The 17778-nt window shown below is 37.1% G+C and overlaps 1 long non-coding RNA gene across 1 annotated transcript; it reads left to right on the top strand.

The window, feature by feature from the left end:
• Nucleotides 1-2262: 2262 nt before the first annotated feature.
• LOC135718153 (uncharacterized) lies at nt 2263-5137 on the top strand. Its single transcript, XR_010520606.1, has 4 exons — nt 2263-2337; nt 2763-2850; nt 3112-3194; nt 4902-5137. It is a non-coding gene; the product is annotated as an uncharacterized lncRNA (long non-coding RNA).
• Nucleotides 5138-17778: the final 12641 nt, after the last annotated feature.

The following is a 17778-nucleotide window of genomic DNA, read 5'->3' on the forward strand; positions in this document are numbered from 1 at the left end:
CATGCTCTCACGTTTGGTCTTTTTTCAGTTGCTTTAAAACACATTAACGGCTAATATCACATAACACTGTATTCAGCACAAACTGTGCTATAATAATATGTAAGATAAATGTATGTACATGTTTGTATTTTTAGGTAAATGATGTTTAAGCGTGGTTAGTAAAAAAAGAAAACAAAAAGTTGCTAAAATAAGGCCATGGAACACATCCTAAACATTTGTTAACAAGCAAAAAAGTTATCTATTCTTGTAGAGTGGAGAATTTGCTACAAAAAGATGTAAAAACCATTTTACCCACTTATTCACATGAAACAATACATTGATTTAACTTGTGTAATACACTTTTTGCTGTGTAAAGGCAATATGCAAGGGAGGGTCAATGGTCATGAATATTGATGTGTTTCACACCAGAGACCCAACCCCCTAATGGCTCAGTGAGGAATGTTGTGACAAAAGAATGAATGTGGGGAGACTTAAAGAGAAAGTCTTTTGCTTGTAGTTTAAAAAAATAGGTTAAAATAAAGTACAAAAGACTTAAGACTTTATTTTTATCTGAAACTACCCAGACAGCACACATACATCTGGCCGACGTTGTGCCGACTTTCAAAGTTCCATCGGCAAGATGTCGCTCAGGGAGCGTTTGCTCATTGGGAAGATGTCGTCTAGATGTCGGCATCTCGTCGCAAATGCCCTCGGGCCGATGTTTAAACGATGCAATTTCCGCCGCTCTGCACGGGCTTTACCGGGCATTTATTTATTAATTTAAACCTTTATTCATTCACACTTATTCAGAATAATGTGCTTCTGTGCAATAATAACTAAAAACAAGTACACCACTGTCAATAACCGTTGCAAATTTATTCATTTGACAAATATAACACATAAACAACTTGAATAAATCAGTAACTAATATTTATATGTGTCACACATAAATTACATATTCTGTAACTATTATACACTGCTATACTACTGTGTAAACGTTTTACTTACACTTAACTAAAATATTTCTTATACCCTTCAAAATAATATACTTTTAAGGTATATGATTCAATTACGTTTGTGGACAAAAATGTAGTCTCAACATATACATTTATTTCAATTGATAACTAAAATTTAATTTAAAACTTTTTTCAAATTACTTGTACCAAATGATAAAATAAACAAGCAATTCAAGCCCATAATACATGGAAATTTCTTTTAAAATATCTCAGGGTGAGATCTCAAAAACTTACTGGAAAAAACCCAAGGGTATATATTTCAAATTCTAGGCAAAGGGTGGCTGCATTTGAAATGCTAAAATATAACAGTTTGGATAATTCACATATGTTGTACAAATGGGACACGGCCTGTGAAAACCCAGCAAAGTATTTCTTTGTGACTTACTGTTTTCTACATAAAATCATCCTACACAATTCAGAAAACATTCTCTGAAAATATAATCTTGACATCTTCAATACTGACTGAGTAAGGTCATGCCAAAGACGGAACTCAATGTTAAATCAGTAAATTCAAACTTTAGATGTCATTAGATTTTAAGACAGTAGCCTGGATTTCATATACAAGGTCACATATTTATGTATCTTAGAAATGTATTGTAAATAATAATGTGCACGTACATAACAAAAACATTTAATCATAAAACATTCTCGACAGGTCTTCTGTCTTTGTTTTCTCCACTCGTCTCGGCAAGCAGTGCCTTTAAACCTTAGAGGTTCCTCTTTGTTGCCTTTGCTTCCTGTCCCAAACACCGCCTTTTAAACATCTGGACACCACTTCTTCCTCTCCATGGTTCCTCTTTGTTGCTTTAGGATCACCTAAATGGAAACATCAAACAAAAAAATATTAATCATACGATCACATTTTATATTTAAATTTAGGTGCCTATGGCAAACATGAACAATCATGTATATTGGATAGATAATCAAAAAGTGGACCCACAAAGCATACAGTACCCAGCAAACAATGACCTGGCGGTCCGCCGGCGGTTTTTGGGCGGCACGAAGTCAGCGGCTTGACGCGGTCGGACCACCGTCGGGGCACCTTCGGCAAACCGACCAACGTAAAAAAGCTGTCGGTCTGCCGGCGTTTCTTGGGTGGCAAGCCACCAGCGGCTTGCCCCTGCTGGACCACCGGTGGTACACCAGTGGCAAACCGCCCCAGCAAATAATGACCTGGCGGTCCGCCGGCGGTTTTTGGGTGGCACGAAGTCAGCGGCTTGACGCGGTCGGACCACCGTCGGGGCACCTTCGGCAAACCGACCAACGTCTTTCCCTCAATACGGATTACCATGAGGTGGGACTGACGAAGCTCCTCTTTCACGGGTTTCTTTACTGTTTTCAGGTAAGTTTAGTCCCTCAAAATACACAAATAATACACATAACTATTATTGACACGTAACAGAAACGCTTGTGTTGAATATTTACTTCATAGAAATGTTTTTTGTCTTAGAGAAAGTCTGATAGCATGTGGACGCTTTTCAAAAGTGATAATGTTAGGGTGACTATAGCTTTTGCATTGTTTATTAAGTTTTGCTTTTTAAAAAGCAACTTCGTGTGTTGATGAGATGATGTGATAGCTTTGTTCAGGTTGTCAATGCATTATTGGAAGTAACTTAGGCTACTTTGTTTAGCCTAAAATATGCAATGTACTGCACAGTTAAACGGTGAAAAAACTTTCATATAGCGTGAGTATTTGGTGAAACTAGTACAAACACATGTTTTATCGTAAACATATATATATACAAAAAAGTTGTTCTTTTATTTTAGGAGTGACCAATATAACCTCTATAATAGAAGAAAAGCTGAAGATTTCAAAATTTTCTGAAGGGAGCCACAGACAGAGATGTAAACTCAGGCAGGTTGAGAGCATATTAACTCACTTTTTTCACAACATATTACCATGCATCTTGTCATTTTTCTGCGTTTATAGCAGTTATTCCAGGAAGGTTTTAACATCCAAACGTGAGTGGCACCATATGAGCAATATTAAATGAACAAGTAAACCTAAAAACATAGATTCTGTTATATTTTGTATACTTTAATTTTCTTTTCTGTGTTTTACATCCTTTTCATCAATATTGATTGCTTTGTGACAAATTGCATGTTATGTTTGTAGATTTTCCTTGCTGATATCCGTGCAGCAGAGTCAAAGCAGACCTGTCAGAAAACATCTCTAAGTTGCTATGAATCTCATAACTAGTAAGTACAACCTTAAACTAATACATTGCTGTTTACAGGTTTAAGGTTGTGGTTTATTTATAAAGTGCATCCAATTTCATTGGTAAAAAACAATGTTATTTTGTGTATTTGGTATAATATGCAATGTGTTTGCGTGGTGTACAGTTAAAAACACATAAATTTTTATAGCTTTAGATTTCCTCCCTTCCTCAAACGCATTGATTTTGTACAGAACTCATCGATCTGAAATGCGCTGTGTCCCTGATTGGCCAGCTAATATGTACGTTGTGATTGGCCTGAATATGTCTGCCGTCAGCCGGAAATGTGACGCTCCTGTTTGAAAGATTCGGTCACAATGCAATGCTGACAGGAGTTCATTTGTAGGCTATGAGTAAAAGCGGGAGCAATTATACAGACAGTGCATTATTTGAAAACCACACCCACCGGGGGAAAACAATCCAACCATCTCAATTCACTTTATATTGCATTTCTGGCTTATAACCAAAAAACAAAACAATGCCTGAAAGCTGCTGCGTGACAGAGTCTACAGCTAACATGCTGAAAACCCCAGAAATACGTTTTTAGTACCAAGCTATAAAACTCAGCCTTTAAGGAGACAAAAGTGGATCGCTGATTACGTTTCCCTCCAGTGGGCAACTGGGCATAGTTCTAATTATAGTAGTACTATGACAAGTTGCCTGAATCCAGTTTTGTGTCTTTGAAACGCTAGTTTTTTTTGTGTCAACAGCTTATAAAGTCTTATTTCTGAGTTTTTGGCTTGTTAGCTCAAGCCTGGTCCAACCAGACTCTCGTACATTCATTTCATTTGTACAGGGAGTCTGGCCACGCTCCATTGCAAAGTGTTACTTCCGTTAAGGAGGGTCTTCTGTTGAAGTTTAAAACTATTGGATCTGCCCAGAGTCACTCAGGATCTGCCATAGGCAATTGTTAAAGTGTGGTCGTGACGTATGTCATGCGCCAATACCGGCTGGAAACAACAAGTTTGAATGAACAGACCAACAAAACTTAGCAAACATTGTTCTTGCTCCGGCTTTAACTTCTGTATATTCTGCAATTTTGCAACAACGGACTGAATAGCTTTTCTCACGTCTTTCTCCGCTGCCATTACTGAATTACAACTCAAACTGACGCACGACCTCTGTTCGCTGATTGGTCCTGCAGATTTTTGCAGGACAAAACAACACTCTACACAGCAGTCCCAGACATTGTACTGAAGCGAAATGAAAATTAAGTGGAAGCACGTAGGAGGGCGGAGCCAGGCTATGTTAGCTCCACACCCTGTCACACAGCAGCTTTTAGGCATTGTTGTGGTATTTGTTATAAGCCAGAAATGACATGGAGGTTCAGGCAGCCACACGCAATACAAAGTCATTGTTACTCATTGTTTACGCATATCGTTAACATGTACTAATACATACTTACACACCAAAGTAAATGTAAAATCATGAGTCGGACCATAATTGCTCTTTAATAAAATACAATAAAAAGGCAAGGCTTTGTCACATTTTACTTCTAAATTCTCCCATGCAGTCTAAATCTAGAAAAAACACTACTTCTAAGACAAGCATTCACATACACTAAAACATCTTATGACCTTGTTCTTCAGTAATTAAATAATAAAATGCGCAAACGAGCTTTTGCTTGAAATAATATGAACAGCAGCAACCCTAATCCTTCTCATTTTGCTTTTCTGTTTTTGTCCATCAGGATACACATCATGAGATAACTAGAGCTTATGGCTCTGTTTGGATCCAGCCTCACTTGTGAAGAATTCAGATGACGTAAACACTCACAAAGACATTATATGATGGCATCTATAGATGGACATACACAACTGCCAAATGTAACATATTGTAATTACTGCACCAAAGCGCAACCCTACAGATTTTCAACCCACTTAATATTTTTACAAATACAATATATGTTTATATTTGAAAAAAATATTCTTTAAGTGCAGTAACTACGCAAACACTAAAACCGAGAAAAAAGTTCTTAAAGTGTTTTACACCAGCGGGTCAAACTTGTTACTGCAATTTTGGCAAACACATTTCTCTGATGGGACAAAATTAAACCAGGAGACTTTGTCACAAGACAACAGATCTCACAAAGCCCATTTCAACCTTCACCTCAATTTTGACCAAATGCATAGTTACTGCGCTTTGGCTTTGTTGGGCAGTATAGTAGTATTATAGTAATGCTGCAGTGAAACCATGGTAACCATATATTTTTAAATCATGGTAAAGTTTGTGGTTACTAAAATGTAGTACTATAAGCCTATGCTGTTGTAAGAGAATGTTTATTCTTTATTATTGTTGTAAAATCATGGTTGATTTTATATTTACCATGTGTTACTGCAAATGATGGTAAAATCATGGATAACTTTGCATGGGTACAGAAAGGTGTAAACTGGTTGTTTTTATTTGTAAGTCATGTTGGTTTTAATGCATGTGATAAATGTATATGCATTTGAATATTTATTCTGTTTACTGACAATAATAAATTTGCACTTGCTGATGTAAATTGTTTATTATTGTGTTGAAAGACATTTGGTTAGCGTGATTAAACAATTATGAACCACGGACCGACCGGGCAGCTAGCAACCATTACCGGTATAAACCAGCGGACCTTTGCGGCTGCCGCTGGTGGTCCGCTGGAAAAACGATGGGTAAAACTCCGGCGAGCCACTGGCGGCATCCGCCGGGGGACCGCCGCTCGTCCGCTGGCCTTGTGTTAGCTGGGGCAGCGGTCCAACAGCGGACCTCCGTCGAAAAAGTAGCGGCTGCCGCTGGTGGTCCGCTGGAAAAACGATGGGCAAAACTCCGGCGAGCCGCTGGCGGCATCCGCCAGTGGACCGCCAACTTTGCCGCCGGTGGACCGCTGACCTTATGTTTGCTGGGTACTTTATGTAAGCATATAAAACATCTGGTCTACTGTGTTGTTGCATTCCTGAGTGTCTGGCTGTGCATTATAAACTGTTAATTCTTCTTTGCATCCTCAGCTATACTTAAAATGAGTGCTATAGGAGGAATTAATGCAAATGTCTTGAAAATTATACATTTTATTGTTAGAGATATCTAAAGATAACAGTCACCCACTTGCTTACCACCAAACTGTGTTGAACAAGTGCTTGCATCAGTGTTCTTGTAATCGAGTAAAGTATAACCTTATTCACACAGCACTTTGGTCCCAAAAAATATCCGTAAAATTGGCAGAGAGGCATTTGTGTGAACGCAAACATGTGCCGTAGATGTTCTTGGATTGTTCCAGGAAAGAGGACCTAGTAACATTACCTTAAGATACCTGGAAAGCCCGCTTTGTGAATGAGATGCAGAAACAATGGCGTAGTTTTGAAGTTATGGTTCAGCTCTTTAAAACAAGGGTTTTACAAAGGTCAGCAAACTGGACCGAAGCAAAGATCAGGGAGCTCGTCACTATCAATGCTGAAGCAGAGATCATTTAGCAGCACAACAGTTCTAGCGCATCAGGCGCTCACATGAGCTTATATTAAACAAAATACATGTGCGTCATCGCAACAAGATATACTGTTCAGCTCTTTAAAGGGGCATTTCACCCGTAGAAACATTGATCTTTATTGAAAGTATGTCATATTTGTAGTCGAAATGTAACATACATTTTGAATTTGGTGCCTATTTGACAGAGAAAAGGGGTGTTTGTAGTCTCATCCCCTCAACAAAGATATTGCACTTCCTTCTTTCAATGATGCAAAATGATGATTTTTACATCATTGAAAGAAGGAAGTGCAACACTGAAATCTGTATTTCTCCTGTCTCAGAGGCAACTGAGGAAATGATGCATGACCATTCAAAAACATGACTGGGGTATTAACTATACAAAGCTAAATGCAAATGGGTGAAGTGTCCCTTTAAAACGGGGGTTTAAATGAACATTTACATTCACGATGAGAAATGTCTGCAAACTGGACTAGGACAGAGTTCAGGGAGTTACAAATATCCACTTTGAAATGGGGTTAAACTCATGTGCATACTAGAACAGCGCATCACGCATTCCATTATAGTCTTATCATAAACAAAAATCCAGTCTTCTGCAGAGAGATATAATCAATAATAACAAACCTTCAGACACTGTGGATAAAACCTATCAAGTGCAGGACTTTAAACACATCATGTGTCTTTACGGCATAAACACAAATCATTGGCAGTATGAATGAACCAAAAATCAAATGGTCCTGGACCAAGTTTAAGTATAATATTAATGGGCCCTTCTTCAATGTATCGTGTCTAACAGATACCAAGTTGCAAAGTTTGTCTCACCTGTGGGCCACAACACTTAGTTCTGTCCTAGTATACGCCTTAGTCCTCGGTCTAGATCTCACCCAAACATTGTAAATGGAGCAGAACAGAAATGTTAATTTGTAAGTAGAAATGATAAGTGGACCCAGATTTGTTCCAGAATGTATTTAATGAAATTAACATGGTCTGCTTTGTCTAAGATAAAGGATAAAATGGACTGTTAAATAAAAGACATTTTAAAAGGGTTGAGTTGTATGAACCAAGTCATCTTGTTGCTTTGACGTCTTTGTTTTAGTTCATCTTTACCTTTCTGCTTGTTAACAGCACACATCATCAGTAATGTTCAGTTATCACTTTATGCATTACTTTATTATTTAATTAATGTTAAACACACCTTCAGGATCGTCAGTGTACGCAAATAGATAAGATTGAGCAGTGTTGATTTACCACCAAGGATTTTGATCTGTAAATGAATTTAGTCAAAGCAACAAGATGACTGTCTGATGACTCGAATGAGTTAAAGGATTACTCCTCCCACCAAAATGAAAATTGACTGATTATTTACCATCATGTCATCCGAAAAGTTATCTATTACTTTTTTAACAGAACACAATCTTAGAGTTATATTAAATAATTTCCTGGTTCTTTACATTTATATATTGTATTTATATTTTTGCTTTATAATGGCATTGACTGGGATCAATGTTTTTCAAAGCTCAAAAGGTATATCCATCCATCATTAAAGTAATCCATATATAACCCAATGGGTTAATAAATGTCTTCCGAAGCGAAAGAATAGGTTTGTGAGAAAAAATATTCATATTTATAGCTTTTGTGATAGAGACAAAACATTTACAAAGTTAAAAATACAATTTAAATATGGCAGCACGTGTTATCGCATTGGATGTTATGCATCTCATGACTAGTCGTAATATGAATTGTGATGAAACGCAGTAGAGACACGTGAGAAACAATGCGATTGAGTTGTTGTAGTCTGTTTACATTACATATGCATCGTAACTCGCTTAAAGCTTAAAATATAAAGTTTTTCTCACAAGCCTATCATTTTGCATCAGAAGACCCACTGGGTTATATATGGATCACTTTAATGATGAATGGATGCACTTTTGGAACTTCAAAACATTGATGCCCAGTCAATGCCATTATTAAGCATTGAAGAACCAGGACCAGAGGCGGACGATGACTTATTTTCCGAGGGCGCACAATGCAATAGGAAGCTCATCCCAACATGTATGTAGCCCGTCATGTGTGTGGTTCGTCATTTTAAAATATGTGTTAGGCCAGGACAGTATTTAATATAACTCTAATTGTGTTTGGCTAAAGAAAGAAAGACAAACATCTTGGATGACATGGGGTTGAGTAAATAATCCTTCAAACCTAAAAGTTTACGTGAAAATTATAATTGTATCATTTAATTCAATTCAATTCAATTTTATTTATATAGCGCTTTTCACAAAAGTTCAAAGCAGCTTTACATAAATGCAGTGAAAACCACAGAAAAACGACAGATAGCACAACAAAATACATGATAGCATAAGCAGTTAAATTTGCTGCGGCTATGACTCAATATTATAAGTGAACGTATTACTAAAGTAACGTCTAGTAGAGGAAGCTAAGTAAAGCCAAAAAAGGCTGCCTCCCCGGGGTGAAAAACCCCCTAGGAGAAAATAACCCCGGGCTTTTATCCGAGGAAAAATAAGTCCTAGGAGGGAAAAACCCTTGGGAGAACGGATAAGGAGATTTAGTGGAGATTAAGCGGGTTCTGCCGGTGATCGTTGGTCAGGCATCAGCTGGGCATCACGTTGAAGGACAGCCAGTAGCACAGAGGTGTGCCGACTTCCACATCTACCGGGACTGGGTCTGTTTGTCTCGTTGTCCTCGGGGTCGAGGATAGGGTTGCCACCCATGTCTGATAAAAAACCTGGACATATCGATGATGACCCGGCCAATCGGTTTGCTCACAAGCCACCCCCCCCATAGCATAATATTTCTATAGGCCTATGCCATTATTGGCAACACTTTACAATTCTCTTTTTTTTTCAATTCTTATTTGTTAACTAACCGTCAGCAGTACATTTGTTACTGTATTTGTTAATCTTTGATAACGTTAGTAAATAAAAATACAGCTGTTCATGGTTTATTCATGTTAGTTCACAGTGCATTAACTAATGTTAACAAGATTTAAATAAATGTATTATTAACATTAACAAAGATAAAAAATTGCTTTATGCTATAAGTGCAGTTTATTATTAGTTCATGTGTTAACTAATAAACCTTATTGTAAAGTGTTACCCAATTTGTTCATTATGTTAAAAAATGTAAATCAAGTTTACAATTTATTAAAGCTGCTTATACTATTTATGTAAACTGTTTTTATTTATATTCCATTGCAACTCTAAACAGGTCTAAATAGCATCTAGCAAATATGCACATGAAATTAAACTTGTTGAACTCACCTCAACATGTATTTTACAATCATTTAACCCGCCATGGGAAAAGCTGAAGTCACTGTTACAAACTCTACACCATGCAAGATTTTAACTCTTTTAAGACAGGGATACACTTTCGTGTAGTCTAGTGTAAAATGTGTCTTATATTTTCGCTTTTGGGGCACTCTCCCTCTGCCATGGCGCTCCTGTTTCTAGATACACTGATTAGTTTGGTTCGGGAGAAGAGATAAAAGCCCGCCCACACTGACAATTGATTGGTTGATTTTCTGAAACAGGCCAATCAGGATGCTCTCTGTCTTACATGCGCTAAATGAGGCAAACACACACACAGACGCAAGGTCTCACTCTCTGGCTCTGCCTAAATTTCATATTCACATAGCTTTTCGAAAACCGGGACATTCAGTGTCCCGGGAGAGTTGATAAATTTCCCGGGACAGGTTATTAAAAAGAAGGACAATCCCGGTAAAACCGGGACAGGTGGCAACCCTAGTCGAGGACGAGACAGGGAGAGAAAAACAAAATCGTATTAGCGTAGCGGCCGTTCATATGTATTGAAGTGTCACACAGTGATGTGGTTTAACTCAGCTTAGTTCCAGACAGACTGACTATTGCGGCATAATTATATTATCCACAGTTGAGGATTTAGCAAATTGGGGGCCCAATGCGAAGGTATATATGGTAAATAAGGGTCACCTTCCGATCTTCAAGAGAAAATGAAACCTGACGACCCGTTTGACTAAGGCTGGAGGCCCCACTGTCGTCGTTAATGCAGGTTCAGTGGCAAACGGGTATGTATGGCATACTATTCACAAGACACACGAAAGCGCGAAAAACGCAACCCGACCATACGTGCCAACCCGTTTGACTAAGGCTGGAGGCCCCACTGTCGTCGTTAATGCAGGTTCAGTGGCAAACGGGTCTGTATGGCATACTATTCACAAGACTTACGATAGCACCAAAATCGCAACCCGACCATACGTGCCAACCCGTTTGACTAAGGCTGGAGGCCCCACTATCGTCATTAATGCAGGTTCAGTGGCAAACGGGTCGGTATGGCATACTATTCACAAGACACACGAAAGCACCAAAATCGCAACCCAACCATACGTGCCAAACCGTTTGACTAAGGCCGGAAGCCCCACTGTCGTCGTTAATGCAGGTTCAGTGGCAAACGGTGGCAAACTATTTAATGCAATTCATATTAAGTGTTCATGCAGAAAAGGTTTTTATTTATTTATTTGGTTGGTCTGTGTTATGACCGTGAGTGCTTTATTCCGTAAAAATAACTATTGCGAGTTAAGTACCTTTACTAGACAAATTATGCGAATGCTTTGTTGAAGAGAAAAGTTTTAAGTCTAGATTTAAAATGATCGACTGTGTCTGATTCTCGGACATCGGTTGGTAAATCATTCCAGAGCTTAGGGGCTAAGTAGGAAAAGGATCTTCCACTTTTAGACACTTTTGATAGTCTAGGGATAATCAATAGGCCAGAATTTTGCGACCGTAGTGTGCGTGATGGATTGTATTCTGATAGTAATTCTCTAAGATATGAGGTTGCTAAGCCATTTAAAGCTTTGTAGGTGATTAGTGATATTTTAAATTGTATGCGATATTTAACTGGTAGCCAGTGTAAAGATGCCAGAATTGGGGTTATGTGGTCATACTTCTTAGATCGAGTAAGTACCCTTGCAGAAGCGTTTTAAACTAGCTGAAGCTTGTTGACCTGATTTGAATGGCATCCCCCGAGTAGCGAGTTACAATAGTCTATTCTAGAGGTCATAAAAGCATGAATAAGCTTCTCTGCATCAGATGTAGACAGTATATGGCGTATTTTTGAGATATTTCTAAGATGGAAGAATGCTGTGCGGCAGACGTTGGCGATATGACTATCAAAGGATAAGTTGCTGTCGAACATCACACCTAAGTTCCTAACCGTGGAAGATGGCACCACAGTACAGCCATCTATGTGCAATTTGTAATCTGACATATTATGTTTGTAGCGATTTGGTTCAATAATAAGTATCTCTGTCTTATTGGAGTTGAGCTTAAGAAAGTTATGTGCCATCCAGTCACTAACATCGCTAATGCAGTCTTTTAGCTTAGAAAACGTGTGTGTTTCGCTGGGATGCGAGGAGATGTAAAAACACAAACAGGTTTATATACCGTTCGGTTCGCTTGTCTCGGTTCGGAGCGCGTGTGTACCGCACGGTTCAACGGTCCATGGCATGCGCAATGTAGTCTCATGCCCTGTATGTGACCTCAGATAGCGCGTTTCCCTTTCGCGCGAAAGAAGAGGTGACTCGTTTGGAGTATAAGTACTGCGGGTTATGTTACGTGTAGAAATGGGAAGTGGGAGAAAAAAGGAAGTCTGCCCGCAGTTGGAGGATGCGCCAGCGTCGTATAAGTTTGGTGTGTGGAAACATATTTTTATTTCATGTTACTTATGATGACAGCGGAAATAAAACAATAGATAGAACTGCAGTCTATGGGTTGAATATGCTCCAACAGCCACAGGAGATCGCCTTCTCTCCGACCATTTATCTAATCTGAGGTACTGACAACAATGTTTTACGTCTTTTCATATTCAGCGCTATTTTTAGCCTTTCATTGATAAAATTAAAGCGGCTGATTTCCGCGTAGTTTCATTTTGCTAGCGTGTGAAAGTTGCGCGATCTTATTTCAGAAATTGCTCCTCAAAGTAATCAGAAGTGGTCAAAAGTGGACAAAAGAGACTTAAAGAGATTTTAATATTACAGGTGCAAAGGTTATGTTTCTCTCTCGTCCACATAAACTCTCAGTATTAAAGCAGCCTCTCAGTGATAAATCTAAGAGCTACACTGAAGTTGGCATTTTAATAAATGCAAGTTATCTTTGTGTGCTAAAAATGCACATAAAGTTTATGTAGATGGCAATACACATTCTCTTTTTTGCCAAATAAATGAAAAGCATGTTGAAATCATCAATGTCTTCCCTCTTGCTCTATCAAAATCTCATCTGGCTTTCCTCAGAGATGGTCCCAATAATGTGCTTAAAGTCAAATTCAGTTTGTGCATGATTACATGATATAACTTTTTTTAATACTGTATCCTAAATTATGGATAATTAATACATTAATAAGATAATACATTTCTGGAGTGTTAAAAATGTAAAGAAAAAATAACAACAAGAACCGTACTGAACCGTGAACCGTGACCATAGAACCGTGATACGAACCGAACCGAGGGTTTTGTGAACCGTGCCACCCCTAATATATATATATATATATATATATATATATATATATATATATATATATATATATATATAAAATATAAAAGTCTCTTAGCACCTACCAATAAAACGGTATCTGCAACTCTTATGTATACTACATAAAAAATAAGATAAACTCTCTTATACTGTAAATATTTTTTCTAATGAAAAAGTGCATAATCCTATCATTGAAATTCTAAAATAAGGAAATGACATACAGATAGCTATTAATGTTTTTTATTACTAAATTATTATTTTTAAAAACGTCTTATAAAAAATTATGTAAAAAGAAAGTTTCCTTTAAGTGTAGAAAATAAAGAACTTTTAATAATAGTTCTTTTTGTAAACAAAATAAATGTTGCTGTTGTTTTTATAACCGTGTGCACGTGACTGTAATAGCGTGGCCGATGTGTTATCTGGTGCGTCCCAGCTTTTTTTGTATGCCCAAGCTTTGTTTACAGTCTGAGGGAGACTGTAGAACAAAAAACTTAGCAAACATAAGAGGATGAAACTGAGGATAACACAGTATTAGTGCTTTTACTGAATTAAAGGATTTGAATATTCTGCCCAATACTGTGATTCATAAATGAATGGATTTGAACACAATCTAGGTCTGCAAGAAAGTCATAACCACAGAGGGTATGCAAGCTAAGTATCATATGACATGATATGTACCTGGTACTGTATAGGATCTGATGTCATCATCCGATGTTAAAAACCTCTCCAAACCTCTGACAACACACATTTGCTTATCACAGGATGCGCAGCAGCACATAAACGTTTTAAAATATAAAAATAGGATCAAAACGTAAAAAAAATAATTATTGAGTCTCTTGGACATAAATGAGGACAGATTATGAGATGTTATAAGGCATAAAGAGCTGCTTCACCTGTAGCCTGGTAAGTAATTAAATTTTTTTCTTTAAACAAATGCATCTATTTTTAAATGTTTTTTAAATGCTACCCTTCGGATATATTGTATATTATAACTCTGTACCTGTGGCTATTGTAATGTGAGAAACATTTTTAAGTAATGCTTTTTAAAAAACTCACGGCGCTGTCTGCACATTTGTAAGTTCTTTATCTCGTTTGTTACAAATAAAGTATTTTAAGAGTACAAACCTTTTCTTGCATATTTGTAAATTTTTTGGCTTTTAAAGGTTTTAATAATAAATGAAAACAACAAAAAAAAGTTAACATTAATCTTAAACTGGGGGTCTTCTTCCTCCGCTTTGTTTTTCAGCTTACAAATTCCGCTTTCTAAATAGAGATTACGCATGGCGCCAGGCGCAACTGGCTTTTTAATGAAATGAGAGATGAGATTCTCATTGGTTTATTTCATGTTACACCCAAAACACACCCATTTCTCATTAGGTGAAAATGAACAACCCTTTTAGGCCTTGTGCATGGCGCATAAACCATTTTTCCCGTTGTTAAATTGGCAAAAGTGGAATCGGACACACCCATTTAGACTGTGCTCGTGCGCTTTAAACAATGCGCTGAGATCATTGAAAAAGGGCCCTGTGTGTGTGTTTGTGTGAGCGTTGTGTGATCATTCTACATTGCATTTGAGCACAAGTACCATTCCTTCTTTTTGTGTGAAAATTTTCACATTTTTTTGCATTTCCCATTAATTTTTAATTGGGGTCATATTGACATACATTCAGAACAACCTAATCATGCCCAGTTTTATGTGTATGTATAGTAGGGCTGTCACTTTTTATTCGATATTCGACATTGTCTGCGGGCGCGAATTCCGTTTGCGTCTGCCTATATACTCCTGCTGCTATTTAAGTTGTCACGTTATTGTTTGTAACTGTTCTGAATCATTTTTTATATATATATAAGTTTGTTATTCATAAGTTGATAACCTGCTGTTTCAAACATTAAGTAAAAAAGTAATCCAGACAACCCTGTTTATGACTGTGTTATTAATTTTGTGATTGAATCTCCATTACGGTGGGTTTTTGATGTGCGTGGGGGGGCACCTAGATATTCGAATATATTCGGATACATTGCATGATATTCGAAATCCGTTCGAATTTGATTTTTCTCAAAAGTGACAGCCCTAATGTATAGATAATGTAGGAAAAGCCACAAAGTTTTATATCTCTGAGATGAAGGGAACCACTTTTTTTCACTAATGAAATGTTGAATTGGGATCATATTGACCCGAAGGACCAATTGAGGGTTAATTAATTTTTCCTAATCAGAAATATCAACCTTAAAATTAGAGCCATTCATTTGGAGAACATAATTTAGGAAATTGACTTGGCAATTTATCATGGTCAGGCAACAGGAGAACCCAAGAGTCTTAGGCTACGTTCATACTGCAGTCTGAAACGACCCAATTCAGATTTTTTTGCCCCAATGCGACCTGTATCTGATCTTTTCATGACAGTCTGAATGACACAGATCCGATCTTTTCAAATGTGACCCAGGCCACTTGGGTATGTGGTCCTGAATCCGATACGTATCCGATCTTTTGAAATGCGACCTTTGTCTGAACGGCCAGGCCACATGGATCCGACCCGTGCGTCATTGATACGCTACAAACGTCATAATTCTGCATTGAATTAGGCAAGAACGATAAGATAAACAACAACCATGGCGGACGTTGCTAACACTGCTCCACATCATTTAATTTTGGCCATATGGGTGCACACGTTATATGATTTCACATATAACAGCTTTCTCCCAATATATTAATACATAGCATATTATTATAATGCTGCAAATATGTGAAGTAGCAGCTTTCAATAAATATTTTTAAAATGCGTTTATAAATCCAACAACCCCTGTGACTGGTCTACACGTCCATAGGTTTCGTTTATAAACCATTGCCTCTTTGTTTCTACATTAAAAGACAAAGCTGGCAATTCTGGTTATACTTTCGTTCTTTTAATAATTTCTTTAATTTATTTTATTTATAAATCACTCTGGGTTATCTGATTTATCTATTTGGCTTGTGTTTTGTTTCCGTGCACTTGAGGCATTTTGCACATTTGTTCTGCACTTTGTTACTTCTGACCTTATTTTATAAAAAAAAAAAATGTATTTATTATAAACGTAAATTCTGATCTAATTTAAGTCTGTAAATTTTGGATAGCTTTTCGTTGTATCGATGTTGCGCTATTGCGTGATAGCCATGCTTGCGCATGCAATTTAGCCGAACGGGCTAGGTGCTCTGCGTCTCATATTTAGGAGTTCATCAAACTAAACATTAAAAAACGGATGTTTTTCGACGGGTATAAGTTTTTAAAATGTATTTAAAACAGACTTGTTATCTTGTCAAAAGTTAAACTACAAAACAGGTTAGCCGTTTCTTTAAATTTCGGTGCTGAAACGGAAAATATCTGCACCAAACCTATATTTATGCCTGACACGACTGTCTTTCTTGTGATTTAATATTATGATTATGGTCGGTGTTCACTTTCAAATAATAGCAAAGAGATTCCTGAAATAAATAATATCATCAGGTCTTTCTGTATCTAAAGTGAATAAAGAGATGATCAAAGTCAAAGCAAGGAAGCAGGTATTTCTATACTAAATAATAAGGCGAAGTGTCTATAAAATCATTAATTTCAGTGTTTTTCTTGTTATAAATTAACGTTTAATGAATTGTATAAAATGCTTAGTTTTTATCATTTACAGTAACAATCACAAATTATTTGTCATTTCTCATTTCTCATTTGTCGTTTTTTTTTTTTTGTCATGACTGCTTTGACGCACATAAAAAAAAAATCATATACACACACATATAAATATATATATATATATATATATATATATATATATATATATATATATATATATATATATATATATATATATAAATGCATCGTCAGTTTTGAATTCGTTCATCACTTGAAAGACAGTTTTGGTCACTTTATCAGAAAGTTGTTTATGTGTGCTGCTTGTGAAAGAAATCAAAGTTGCCAATTTGTACCTGGTCTGGCCCCCTCCCAGCCCCCGCACACAACCGATTTTACTATCGGTCGACTACTACAATTCTGATTCGAATATGTAAATCCTTTGTCGAGGACACCCCTAGAAGATTGTAATTGTGCTGGCTCCGTTGGGAAAATAACTTTAATATTGCTAAAAGAGCTCCGCTGTTGACTACACCGTTGTTGACATCCATGTTTAACGTTAGCTTACAAGTGACGTCCTTGACCGTTGAGTACTCTTATGCGCATGCGGGTCACTTTTGGGTCATTTCACGTTCACACAGGAGATCACAAAAGATCGCATTTAATTGGAAATGTGAACGGCCTTGCAAAAAAATCAATTTAAAAAAAAAAAAATCGGAATTGAGCATTAAGCCCTGCAATATGAACGTAGCCTTATAAAAAAGCTAATTTACAAGAAAACATGACAAATGCACTTACATGATTTTGGATCTGAGCTCATCATTTACGAAAACCTAAAAAGGAAAATGTGGAGAAAAAAAAGTCAACATAATATCCAATGAAAAACAATGTTGCATCAGAGTGGGTGGTAAATGGGTTGGCCAGTTTGATTCAGATACTGTATAAATGAAAGAACAGTGAGGAGATCAGATCAAACTCTTGACAGGAGGAGACTTTACTC

Source organism: Paramisgurnus dabryanus, chromosome 10, assembly GCF_030506205.2.
Source record: "Paramisgurnus dabryanus chromosome 10, PD_genome_1.1, whole genome shotgun sequence".
Lineage (NCBI taxonomy): Eukaryota > Metazoa > Chordata > Actinopteri > Cypriniformes > Cobitidae > Paramisgurnus > Paramisgurnus dabryanus.